This window comes from Hippopotamus amphibius, chromosome 2, assembly GCF_030028045.1.
Source record: "Hippopotamus amphibius kiboko isolate mHipAmp2 chromosome 2, mHipAmp2.hap2, whole genome shotgun sequence".
NCBI lineage: Eukaryota > Metazoa > Chordata > Mammalia > Artiodactyla > Hippopotamidae > Hippopotamus > Hippopotamus amphibius.
In genome coordinates, this window is record NC_080187.1 from 200777907 (window position 1) to 200790825 (window position 12919).

The 12919-nt window shown below is 35.1% G+C and overlaps 1 protein-coding gene across 8 annotated transcripts in view; it reads left to right on the top strand.

Annotated features, from left to right (window-relative positions):
- RNF111 (ring finger protein 111) overlaps positions 1-12919 on the top strand; it is a 93709-nt gene that overhangs the window by 45128 nt on the left and 35662 nt on the right. The window lies entirely within an intron of this gene.

Here is a 12919-nt window from a genome sequence, read left to right on the forward strand (position 1 = left end):
TTGTCATGTTCTTTATAACTGAAGAATAATTTCAAACATTTGAGAGGTAGCTTTTATTGTAATACTGGAACACAAACTTTTAGTCCTGACAGTGCTCAGTAGAGCCTGTGATTAATCAGTTAAAAATGAATTGATAGATGATTAGTTTGAGTGCACCCCTCACCACAGTAAATGTTACATTTAACTAGACTAGGTTTATGTACAATCTCTGAAGTGTATGTCCCATATAAACCATTTTTACAGTTTATTATATTTAAGGTAATTTGAAGTGAGCATTGAGGAGTAAAGTCTGAACTGAGATAAAAGATTAATACCTTGTCAAAGTATAAGGAGAATGGGCATTGGGAGAGCTTTTTAAAGGGCTAAGGTCATGGTTTCCAGTTACTGACACAGAGCTTTCCTAGTCTTTGCCTGATGTCCTGCCTGTTGAGGACAAAGCCTGCTAGTCTACTGTGCAGATACGCCTTTTCTCCCTATTCTCTTCCTCTCTATGGATCCCTTCCTTTCCAAGACACCCTTTCCTCATCCATGTTTATTTTTCTATCCTTGCCAGAACCCTGCAATCAGCAGCTTTGTTCTTAATTTTAGTCTTAGCTATTGTTAGTTAATTTTTTTTTAATCTACCCAAATACTTGTTTTAAGAGGAGTTCATTGAGGACTTCTTAGGTGGCGCAGTGGATAAGAATCCACCTGCCAATGCAGGGGGCACAGGTTCGATCCCTGCCCCAGGAATATACCACATGCCGTGGAGCAGCTAAGCCCATGCACCACAACCATTGAGCCTGTTGTGCTCTAGAACCCGTGAGCCACAACTGTTGAGCCCGTGTGCCACAACTACTGAAGCTCACGCACCTATAGCCCATGGTCTGCAACAAGAGAGGCCACCACAATGAGGAGTCTGTGCACCACGAAGAGTAGCCCCCACTCACTGCAACTAGAAGAAAGCCCGTGTGCAGCAACAAAGACCCAACACAGCCAATTAAATAAATTAATTAATTAATTAATTAATTAATTTAAAAAAAGAGTTCATTGAGATCACCTGCAGCTGAAGGGAGGTTACAGCAACCATTCCCTGAGGTTTCTTGAGAAAGAGGGAGGTGAGAATAGGAATTGTCTTGCTTAATTGTCACAGTTCACATTTTTCTCAGGTAATTAGAATGTGAAGACTCTAATTTTGGGAGTGGGAGCAGCAGAGTCCAATTTCTGCTTGAAATTAGTGAGGCAGGATGGTTGGTAATGTAAAGCAGAAGTTCTAAGGGACTGATATTTGTAGGAAGCATGAGAATAGAGTAAATGTAGGCCTGTATCAGTGTCTTTATGTAGGAAGAAAGGAGTTCATATATCCTCAAGTATTCAAGATAAGTACAAACTCTGTAATTCATTTTTAAATCTATTTAGTACTTACTGTAGTACTGTATTGTGGGTTTTTAAACTGTCTTTCTTGGAAGAATTACATTATTTTTATACATTACCCTTAATTGTTTGTCTCTGGAAACACAAATCCAAAAGCTGAAGCCAGGTACACCTGATGTTTTATGGTTTCTAGACCAGTGTTTTGTTTTAAACTAGTTTTTAATAATAACATTCACTTGGAGTGGAATTTTAAAAGTACCAAGAAAATATAAAAAGTAAAAGTTTACCTCCTCTTTTTAGGTCCCAGTCTTTCTACCCAGAAGTAATCAGTTAGCAGTTTCTTATCTCCTGCAGAAAATGTGAAAGTATATGTAAATGTAAATAAATAATGTGGGTTTTAAAAATATTAGTATGTATAGTTATCTCATTTTTTAAAACAGCTGCATAGTATTCCCTTTGTATGGATGTTCCATAATTTATTTAACCAACTTTTGTTGATGAATATTTGCCACATTCATCAGCATTCAGTCTTCTACATACATTTTTGCACATCTAGGCAAGCATATCGTAAGGAATAATTTTTAAAAGTATATCACAGGGTATATTCATTTTAAAATTTGCTTGCAATTGTTGCCAGAATGCCCTCCAAGGAGTTTGCCTCAAGTTGCTTTACCATCCAACAGTGGATGATGTCATGATAGTAAAAATACCTAGTATTTGTTGGGTATTTACTCTGTGCTGGTAACATTCTAAGTGTTTTATATGTATTCTCGTTCAATCCTCCCAACACTCTTATGAGGTGGATTCTGTCATTATTACCTTCATATCACAGGCAAAGCATTTAGAGAACCATTTTAGAATGATTTAAATTCAGAATAAACTTAAATATTAATGGGACTTAGCTGTATTGTCTAAAAATTTTAGTGCTCTCAAACAGTTGACTTCCTGGGACTTCCTAGGTGGCACAGTGGTTAAGAATCAGCTTGCTAATGCAGGGGGCACAGGTTCTATCCCTGCTCCAGGAAGATCCCAAATGCTGCAGAGCAGCTAAGCTTGTGAGCCACAACTATTGAGCCTGTGTGCCGCAACTACTGAAGCCTGCACTCCTAGAGCACGTGCTCCGCAGCAAGAGAAGCCACCAAAATGAGGAGCCCATGCACCACAATGAAGAGTAGTCCCCGCTCACCTGTGTGCAGCAAGACCCAACACAGCCAATAAATAAATAAATAAATAAATTTATTAAAAAAATTTGACTTCCTTAGATTCTTAAGAGATAGGGTTTTCTACATATATTTCTAATGCTGGCTTTCTGACTCCAAGTCTAGTATGTTTTAGTGTGTGTTAAGAATTCAAAGAGGATTGGAATATCTCAAAGTTTAATTAGATTTATCTACTGAACTTTAGTAATATGATTTGTAATATGGATGGATATTATCTGGAGCTACTGGGACAATTTTTTCACACACTGTCCATCAGCACTTATTAACTATTAATGTTGTGAACTGATGGAAAGACTGTTTTACATGCTAGTATTTTGTTGTACTTTCAAACTCCCTAAGGCAGAACAGTTGTAGATAATTAGTGGGTTTTGCCAGATTACCTAAGAATGAGTTTTAAGTCAGTACTTTACATTGTGTGACAGATACTAGTTCATTTGTTGTAATCAGTAGATTTCTGTGTAATCCCTATTTGCCTCTTACTTCATTATTAATTGTCTTGTAAATTTATTAGAGCTCTCTATTCAAGCCTAGAAAGCCAAAATGATACGCAACTTGAGTTGTTGGACATTGGGTTACTCCTGTTTGCCAGTTAGATGGAAAATTTATATATCCTGTTTTGTTCCTATTTGCCAAGAACTTCAGGTGTTTTAAAATAACCTAACAGCAGCTAAGCTTCAGAGTGAGCTATTCAGTGTGCCTTCTCTGAACTGGTGCTTAAATTTTTATTTTATAGTGCTGTAGCCTTTGCTTTTGCAATTAATTGTACGTTCGAGGACCTCTTTATTTTCTTAACTTTTTAAAAAAAAATTTATTTTTTTGGCTGCATTGGGTCTTTGTTGCTGTGCGTGGGCTTTCTCTAGTTGTGGTGAGTGGGGGCTACTCTTTTGTTGCGGAGCATGGGCTCTAGGCACGCGGGCTTTAGTAGTTGCGGCTCATGGGCTCAGTAGTTGTGGTGCACGGGCTTAGTAGCTCCGTGGCATGTGGGATCTTCCCGGCCCAGGGTTTGAACCTGTGTCCGCTGCATTGGCAGGCAGATTCTTAACCACTGCGAAACCAGGGAAGCCCCTTATTAACTTTTAAATGAAGTATTTATAGATTATATTTCCTTCAGACTTGGAGGAAATGTAAATATTGTGTATGCTCCCAAATAAGAGAGCTAGACTATGTCAGTTGCATTTTCCTACTGAGGAGAAAAAAAAGTTTTGAGTATCTTGAAATATACACTTTTAGTGCTGTAGTTAAAGTAGTCAGATGTCTTAAAAGTAAATTACTAACTTATTTGCATATATAAAGTGTTGAATAAATGTCAATTTAGAAATGCTTCCTATTGGTACCCACATTTCCTGATAATAGTTTTATTCACAGAGGCACCTTAGACGGTAGTGACTTGATAATTGCTAGAACCACTTTTTAAGTCATTAGACAGTTTTGAAGGTCATATTATCCTCATCTTTGTGTGAGATGTAGCACTTGCTGACTCCATGAGTTATACTGTCACTGGAAATTTTATCCCAAACTATGGATACCATTTTCCCTTATATTATGCCTGGGAAATCCGTATTTCACAGTTTTTTTTTGTTTTGTTTTACATCTCATAGCTGTATATTTTATTTACAGCTTTTAAAAAATGTGTCCAACAGCTATATATTCATATTTTCTGACTGTTCTCCATATTGTATTGACTCAAGTGTTTTACAGGTTTGCTTAAGATGCTCAACCCTTGGAATTGTAAAGTCCTAGCACTAGGAATTATATCTAAATCTGTGAATATTTCTTTTTTTCCTTTTCCAAAAATAACATTGATAGAGTTTTTGTTGTTATTTTATTATTTTTATATGGGAATTTTTGCATATTTTAATATAAAAATATATAAGTATACAATGAACTCCCACATATTTATTTCATCTCTCACCCCTCACTTTTTTTTTAATGGGGAATTTCAGAACAATTTCTGACATCATACCATTTAATTTGTTTTATATACTACATATTTCTTACAAACTGGTGGATGTGAAAGCTTGATTAGATTCAGGTTCAGTTCAGCAACACTTTCTTGGTGGTGCTGTGAACTTTCTGTTGCATCACATGTTAAAATCTTTTAGAGGGTTCAGGGGCTTCCCTGGTGGTGCAGTGGTTAAGAATCCTCCTGCCAATGCAGGGGACACAGGTTTGAGCCCTGGTCCGGGAAGATCCCACATGCCACGGAGCAGCTAAGCCTGTGCGCCACAGCTATTGAAGCCCGCGTGCCTAGAGCCCATGCTCTGCAGCAAGAGAAGCCATGGCAGTAAGAAGCCCACGCACCACGATGAAGAGTAGCCCCTGCTCTCCGCAACTACAGAAAGCCCAGCACAGGAACAAAGACCAAATACAGCCAATAAGTAAAAAATAAAATAAATAATTAAAAAATATTTTAAGAAATCCTTTAGAGGGTTCAGGTGTCATCCTGATCCTTCCAAGTTCCCCATCAACATTTCATGTAATATTTTTAGCAGCTTTGGTGATCTTGCCTAGATCCATTATTTCATTAAGGGTTGCAAAATGCTGACTTTCTAATTCTATCATTCCGTTAAATGTTTATTAATGGAGGTTATTTTATGAGGAAGAATTCTCCCTACATCAACTTATCAGTTACTCTGAAATGTAGGTCATACAGTAAAGGTTAAGATGAATGCTTGAGTCTTTATCTTCATTTACCACTTTTCAGAATAAACTCTAGCAGTATTCAAAGAAGTTTTTCATTTTCAAGTACCATTTTGAACTCATGGATTTCAGCATAGTTGATGTGTTACAATCTTTTTATTCTTTTTGATGTTCAGATAGTTTAATCTTTGGCCAGTGGGAGCATCTTCAAGTTGGTTTGTGTCCTTTTGATACCACTCCAGTAGTCTTTGAATACTTCCTTACCCTCTGATACAACAAGATAGTTCAGATTCATCCATTACATTTCCTATTCCAAACCTGGAACCAGTCATTCCAGGTACTCCTGATTTCCTTTTATTGAGAAGTGATATTTAGAACCTGTACACTGGGAACGAAAGTACTCATTGTTCTAAAAAAAAAAAAAAAAAAAAAGAAAAGTACTCATTGTTCTACTGGGTTATGATTGCTTTTCATCTTTCTTAGGACAAAGTTAGGAATGTAAAGATTTTAGAAATACAAGTCATTAATTCATGTGACTATTTCCATTGAAAATTTAGGACTAGGGTTTTTATGTAAGCTTTTGTGTTATTTTTGGATTTCTTTACTCTTACATTAAAAATCTTGATTCTTAACAATATTAACAATTACTTCTTTATACGAACTATAAATACATAGACATAAGTGAACATTCATAGATGAATATAAGTGAAAATCTTTACAATTATTACTAACAGTAATCCTATTGAATATAATAAAAGATTTTTCTACGTGGTTTCTTTTTTGCCCTTGGCAAAATTAAATTGGTGGTTATGCATTTAGGATCATTTGTTTCGTGGTTGTTGCAAGGGTTTTTGTTGTTTGTTTGTTTTTTAAGGGATTTGTTAAAATTTCTAGTTTTGCTTTTTTTTTTTTTTTTTTTTTTTTTGGGCACACGGGCTTACTTGCTCCGCGGCATGTGGGATCTTCCTGGAGCTGGGATCGAACCCGTGACCTCTGCATTGGTAGGCGGATTCTTAACGACTGCGCCACCTAGGAAGCCCCAGTTTTGCTTTTTAGTTATATGAAACACCTGGTTCCAGAATCGAAACTTTTAAACAAGATACAGTCATTGAGTTCTAGTTTTCCACCTCTGCCCTCTCTTTCTATCTTTTTCTCCCTAATAGATAATCATTTTCCACTGGTTTCTGTTTTAGTTTGTTGTTCCATTTTTTTTTCTCTTCAAAAATATTAGCAAATATGTATGTGTGTGTGTGTGTACACACACACACACACATCCTCCCTTATCTTACTTAAAACATACCCCTCTTTTTTTCACTTAACAATATATACAGTTGTTAGAGTATAGAGATATAATAGAGGAATAAAAGTATATATATGGTGAGATATAAAGGATATGTTATATAGGCTTTCATTCCTCTATTCATTCTTTTTCATTCCTCTTTTATTTTTTCCACAGGTCCACAGCACTCCATTGTATATAGTTTTACCCTAATTTGTTCAGCCAGTCCTATATTGATGAACAGTTTGCAGACTTTTGCTATTGTGAATAGCATTGCAGTGACTAGCTTTTTGTATCTGTCATTTAATAGTTTTTGACACTGTATCTGTGGGATAGAATTCTAGGAGAGGATTGATGAGTCAAAGATAAAAGAATATGTTATTTTAAAAATATGGCCAAATTTCTCTATGAGAATCATAACCATTTTGGATCCATAAGCAATGTATGAAACTGCCTATTTTCCCAAAGCCTTTCCAGCAGAATTAGTTGTCAGATTTTAATTTTTGGTCCATCTGATAGGCAAGAAGTAGTATGTCGGTATATTTTTAATTTGTTTTTTTTTTAATGACTAATGTTTGTGTGTCTTTTCATATATTTAAAGGTCATTTGCATTTCTTTTCCTGTGATCAATCTCTTAATTTCATTTGCCTGTTTTTCTGTTGGAATGTTGTTCTTCATTCTTGCATCCATTTTTAGAAGTTTATTTTATATATTAGAGATATACATCCTATATAACACATTTTCCTCAAATTTGTCATTGGTTTTTTGACTCTGCAGTACATTTCTACCTTGCCAAAATTTTTTTGGATTAGTCACATTCATTGACTTTTACTGTTTCTGGGTTTTTGAATCACAATTAGGAAAGTTTTTCCCACTCCAAGTTTATAAGGGAACTAACCCATTTTCCCTCGGCCCTTGTATTGTTTGTTTACCTTTTTTTTTTCTTTAAACTTATAAAGCACAGATCTATTTGATGTTTCTCCTCATGTACAGTGTGAAGAGTGGATCCTTTTTTTTTCCCATGTGGCTGTCCAGTTTTGTCCCAAACAAATCATTAAAAATTTTCATTTTGCTATTGACTTGAGATGCTGTCTTTGTTGTATATTAAATTTCCATAAGTATTTGAATCTATTTATGGAGCTTTCATACTGTTCCATTGGTTGGTCTGCCTGTCCATGCACTAGAAGCACAGTTTTAATTATAGACTCTTTCATATTTTCCTGGTTATTCTTGCCAGTTTATTCTTCCAAGTGAACTTATAATCAACTTTTTATCTGAGGATGGTGGTAGTGGGTGGACACATGATGATATTTTTATTGAGATTGTATTTATAGGCTAAATTAGGGTGAACTGAATCTTTAGGATTTTGGGTATTCCTATTTCAGAGTATGGAATGTCTTCATTTATTGAAATCTAGTTTTGTATCTTGCAGAGAATGTTTTATAGGTTTGTTTTTAAAAACAGCTTTATTGAGGTGTAATTTACCTATCATAAAATTCATCCATTTGAAGTATGCAATTCAGTGATTTTTAGTAAATTTAGAGTTGTGCAGCCATTACCACAGTACAATTTTAGAACATTTCCCTTAACCCCAAAAGATCCCCCATGCTTGTTTATAGTTAATCCCTGTCCTATCCTCACTTCCTTATACAGCCTCTAATCTGTTGCTGTCTTTATAGACTTGCTTTTTCTGGACATTTCATAAAAGTGAAATCATACATGTGGACTTTTGTGTCTGGCTTCTTTCACTTAGTAAAGTGTTTCTGAGTTTTATCCATGTTGTAGCAGATATCAGTAATTAGTTTCATTTCATTTTATTTTATTTTTAATTTAATTCTATCCTATTTATTTTATTATTTAGTTCCTTTATACTATTACATTGTATGGATATGCCACATTTTGTTTACCATTTGTCGGGTGATGGACATTTAATTGTTTCTAATATTTGACTATTGTGAATATTACTGCTGTGAACATTTGGGTACAGATTCTTTGTGTATGTGTGTGTTTTCATTTACGTTGGATAGATACCCAATAGAAGAGTCCCAAAGAAGTCAAAGCTGTTAAAACTTCACCAGCTTTGTGACAGCAAAAGGCAGTAGCAAAGGCAACTGGTAACAGAAAGATTCTGTTGATATAACTAACACCAATTTGTTGATATACTTTAAGAGTCCAAGTTTAGAATTGGAATTAGGTGTTAATTCCAAGTGTTGCTTAGTTTGCTTGATGAGTCTTTTAAACTTTCTAAATTTCAGTTTCTTTATGGAGCTAGACAAGCAGAATATTATACATGGGACAAAGCATGTGCTCACAGATTGGACGCTATTCTTGTTATTGGTATCATACCAGACTTAAGGTACAGGGGGACCAGAATAATCAGTGATTTTGGGGGGGTTCTTGAAGAATTCTGTCAGAGAAACCATTGTTTTTGTTACCATTGTTACACTACCCATGTTGTTACATTTTATTTTTCTCATGATGTATTAACACATTATTGACTTGGGATTTTTGCAGAAACTGACACCTGTGGCCATAATAAGTCTCTGGTCAAAAATGTGTTAAAAAGTACAAACAAAATAAGTAATCTTAAAAAGAAATAGCTAAATCACCTGCAGTCCCATCACTCTTAGCTACAGTCAAGTTTCTCATCCTTTAACGTTTCTACACGTAAAGGACAATGTGAAAATGAAATTGGCCTAGTAAGAAGTGACCTATTCTCTTGATTTTTAAAAAGCTGTATTAAGGTTAACTTCTTAATTTTAGGAGTATTTCCATTAAATTTTGTTTTAAATAATAGTTATTCTAAAGATGCCCAAATCTTGCATAATTGTGATTCTTATTTAGTTACATGATTTTTATGTATTATGTTCAAGTTTATGCTTATAAAGCTTCTTTTTAGAAAAATGATGTTTAAGCAATAGAGTAACAGTACCTAAATGAGTTTTTTTTTAATATAAGTAATTAATTTAATTTAATTTATTTTTTTATTTTTAGTTTTTGGTTGTGTTGGGTCTTTGTTGCTCCTCGAGGGTTTTCTCTAGTTGCAGAGAGTGGGGGCTACTCTTTGTTGTGGTGCATGGGCTTCTCAGTGTGGTGGCTTCTCTTGTTGTGGAGCATGGGCTTTTGGCACTCGGGCTTCAGTAGTTGTGGCTTATGGGCTCTAGAGCACAGGCTCAGTAGTTGTGGCGCATGGGCTTAGTTGCACCTCACCATATGGAATCTTCCTGGCCCAGGGCTCAAATCCATGTCCCCTGCATTGGCAGATGGATTCTTAACCACTGCACTACCTGGGAAGTCCCTAAATGAATTATTTACATAACTTTTAGTTATACAATCTCTGTGTTCATAAAAAGTTATATAAATTGAATTTTAATGCATTAGTAAAACTAGCTTTGTATTATTTATCATTGGAACTTCAAAATGTTTCATTTATATTTGACTTTGCTTAACTGTGTAACAGGTGTTTAATAATGTTAGGTGATGTTTTTGCAGGCTTGTAAAGAAATTTCATGTATACATACATGGAGAAAAATCACTAATAAAAATGATATGTAGATGTAGCTTTCCTCCATATAAAATGGTAATGTGCAGTTGGTGGGTTATTTTTGTGTATGGTGTTAGGGAGTGTTCTAATGTCATTCTTTTACATGTAGCTGTCCAGTTTTCCCAGCACCACTTATTGAAGAGGCTGTCTTTTCTCTATTGTATATCCTTGCCTCCTTTGTCATAGATTAGTTGACCATAGTTTATCTCTGGGCTTCTTATCCTGTTCCATTTGTCTATATTTCTGTTTTTGTGCCAGTACCATATTGTCTTGATTACTGTAGCTTTGTAGTGTAGTCGGTAGTCAGGGAATCTGATTCCTCCAGCTCTGTTTTTTTACCTCAAGATTTTTTTGGCTATTCGGGGTCTTTTGTGTCTCCATACAAATTTTAGGATTTTTTGTTCTAATTCTGTGAAAAATGCCATAGGTAAATTGATAGGGATTGCATTGAATCTGTAGGTTGCTTTGGGTAGTATAGTCATTTTCACAATGTTGATTCTTCCAATCCAAGAACATGGTATCAATTGGTGGGTTAAAATAAGAGAGGTTTTTTTTTTTAATCTATGGTATTTTGTTTTTATATATAATGCTTTTAGTTTTAAATATACGATTGCTTGTGTACTCTTACGTTAAGCTACATCTTTTTTGTGATTATGAAGAATTAGAAAAGTAATTTGGAAATTGAATCGAGAATGTTATTTTAAATAGCCACTTGAGTGCTGCTATTTTGTTTTTCTCTGCCTATATTTATGCTGTTAAAAATACATTCAGGGCTTTCTAGGTGGAGCAGTGGTTAAGAATCTGCCTGCCAATGCAGGGGACACAAGTTTGATCTCTGCTCCAGGAAGATCCCACATGCTGTGGAGCAACTAAACCCGTGTGCCACGACTGTTGAGCCTGTGCTTTAGAGCCCGTGAGCCACACTATTGAGCCTGTGTGCTGAAGCCCACTCGCCTAGAGCCCATGCTCCACAATAAGAGAAGCCACAGCAGTGAGGAGCCCGCGCACCACAACAAAGAGTAGCCCTCACTCACCGCAACTAAAGGAAGCCCACGCACAGCAAAAAAGACCCAACATAGCCAATAAAATAAATAAATAAATAAATAAATTTAACAACAACAACAAAAATACATTCAACCTGAACGTGTCTGTGTCTGTAATCTTTAGAATTTAGAAACTACTTTAAAAAAGTTGCTTTCTGTTTGATGGATAGAACAATTTGCAAGTATTCCAAAACAGAAATATTATGGAATATTTCTAAAGTAACTGTTTCTCTAGTCAGATCATCTTTTATTGCCTCTGTGATTTACCAGTGCCTGCTTTGTTATCCTTTTTTTTTTCCTTTTTTATTTATTTATTTATTTATTTTTATTATTTTTTGGGGGGTACACCAAGTTCAATCATCTGTTTTTATACACATATCCCCGTATTCCCTCCCTTCCTTGACTCCCCCCCCTTCGAGTCCCCCCCACCCTCCCCGCCCCAGTCCTCTAAGGCATCTTCCATCCTCGAGTTGGACTCCCTTTGTTATACAACAACTTCCCACTGACTATCTATTTTACAGTTGGTAGTATATATATGTCTGTGCTACTCTCTCACTTCATCTTGTTATCCTTTTTGAAGTATCAGAGAGCATGTTATATAGATCTTGGTCATGGGCTTGTAACCTCCTCCAGATACTGGCCAGCTTTTGAAGTAGTGCATATATTTGATGATGTAGAGGTGTATTAGAAATGAAATTCCAGATTGTCTAGGAATGGTGCCTCAGGTGAAGGAATGTAGACTGCATAAATTGCACAGTGAGAAGAAAGCTGAGCCATTTGTTATCATTGTGGTAAGTAAGAGTTCTGTAAGAGTTGGATGAAAATGAATATATGTGGAATGCCAAAATACTAGTAGAAAATATAATGAAAAAAGGGAGCATGTTTATAGGAGCAGCAAAGAGAATAAAGCATCTAAGAATAATCTCAATAGGAATATATTTGGCTTCTATGAAGAAAATTATACAGCTTTATAGTGAGTTACATTTGTAATCAAACCAAAGCCTCAGTTTTTCTAGAGGTTTATCAATATATTGGTAGATGGCAAGATATGTTCTTGGATGAAAATATATATATTATTGAGATATCAGGGCTTTGTTAGTGATGCTGAATGCCAATCCAGTCCAAATCTCAGGAATTTCTCTCTCTCCTTGATTTTATAATCCTGAAGAATAATTAGGAAAACCTGAATCTAGTAAGTATCAAAATCGAATTATTCTAATCTTTTCAGCAAATGCTGTTGGGACAATTATAGATCTATATGCTAAAAAGTTGAATTTAGACCTTTTATATCATGTCAGACACAGAAATTAACAAAATGGATCACAGGTGTAAATGTAAGCTAAATTATACAACTTTTAGCAGAAACATACAAATTCTTAGTCACCTTTGGTTATGGAGATGTTTCTTTAAAAGGTCACCAAAAACATGATCCATTAAAGAAATTGCTGATTTGGGCTTCATCAAAATGAAAGACTTTTATGTTTCATAAGGACACCATTAAGAAAATGAAAAGAATATATAAAGAACTCTTACAACTCAACAGTAAGACCAAAGTCCAAGTTAAACATGGACAAAAGATTTGAATAGATATTTTGTCACAGTGGCTAATAAGCACTTGAAAAAATGCTCACCATCATTAGTTATTATAGAACTGGAAACCAAACCACAATGAGATACTATTATATACGTACTAGAAGAGCTATAATAAAAAAGAGACAATAACAATTAGTGGCGAAGATGTAGAGAAATTGGAGCCTTCATTTTCTTGGTGGGAATGTAAAACTGAACAATCACTTAGGAAAACAATTTGGCACTTCATTAAAACGCTAAACATAAATTT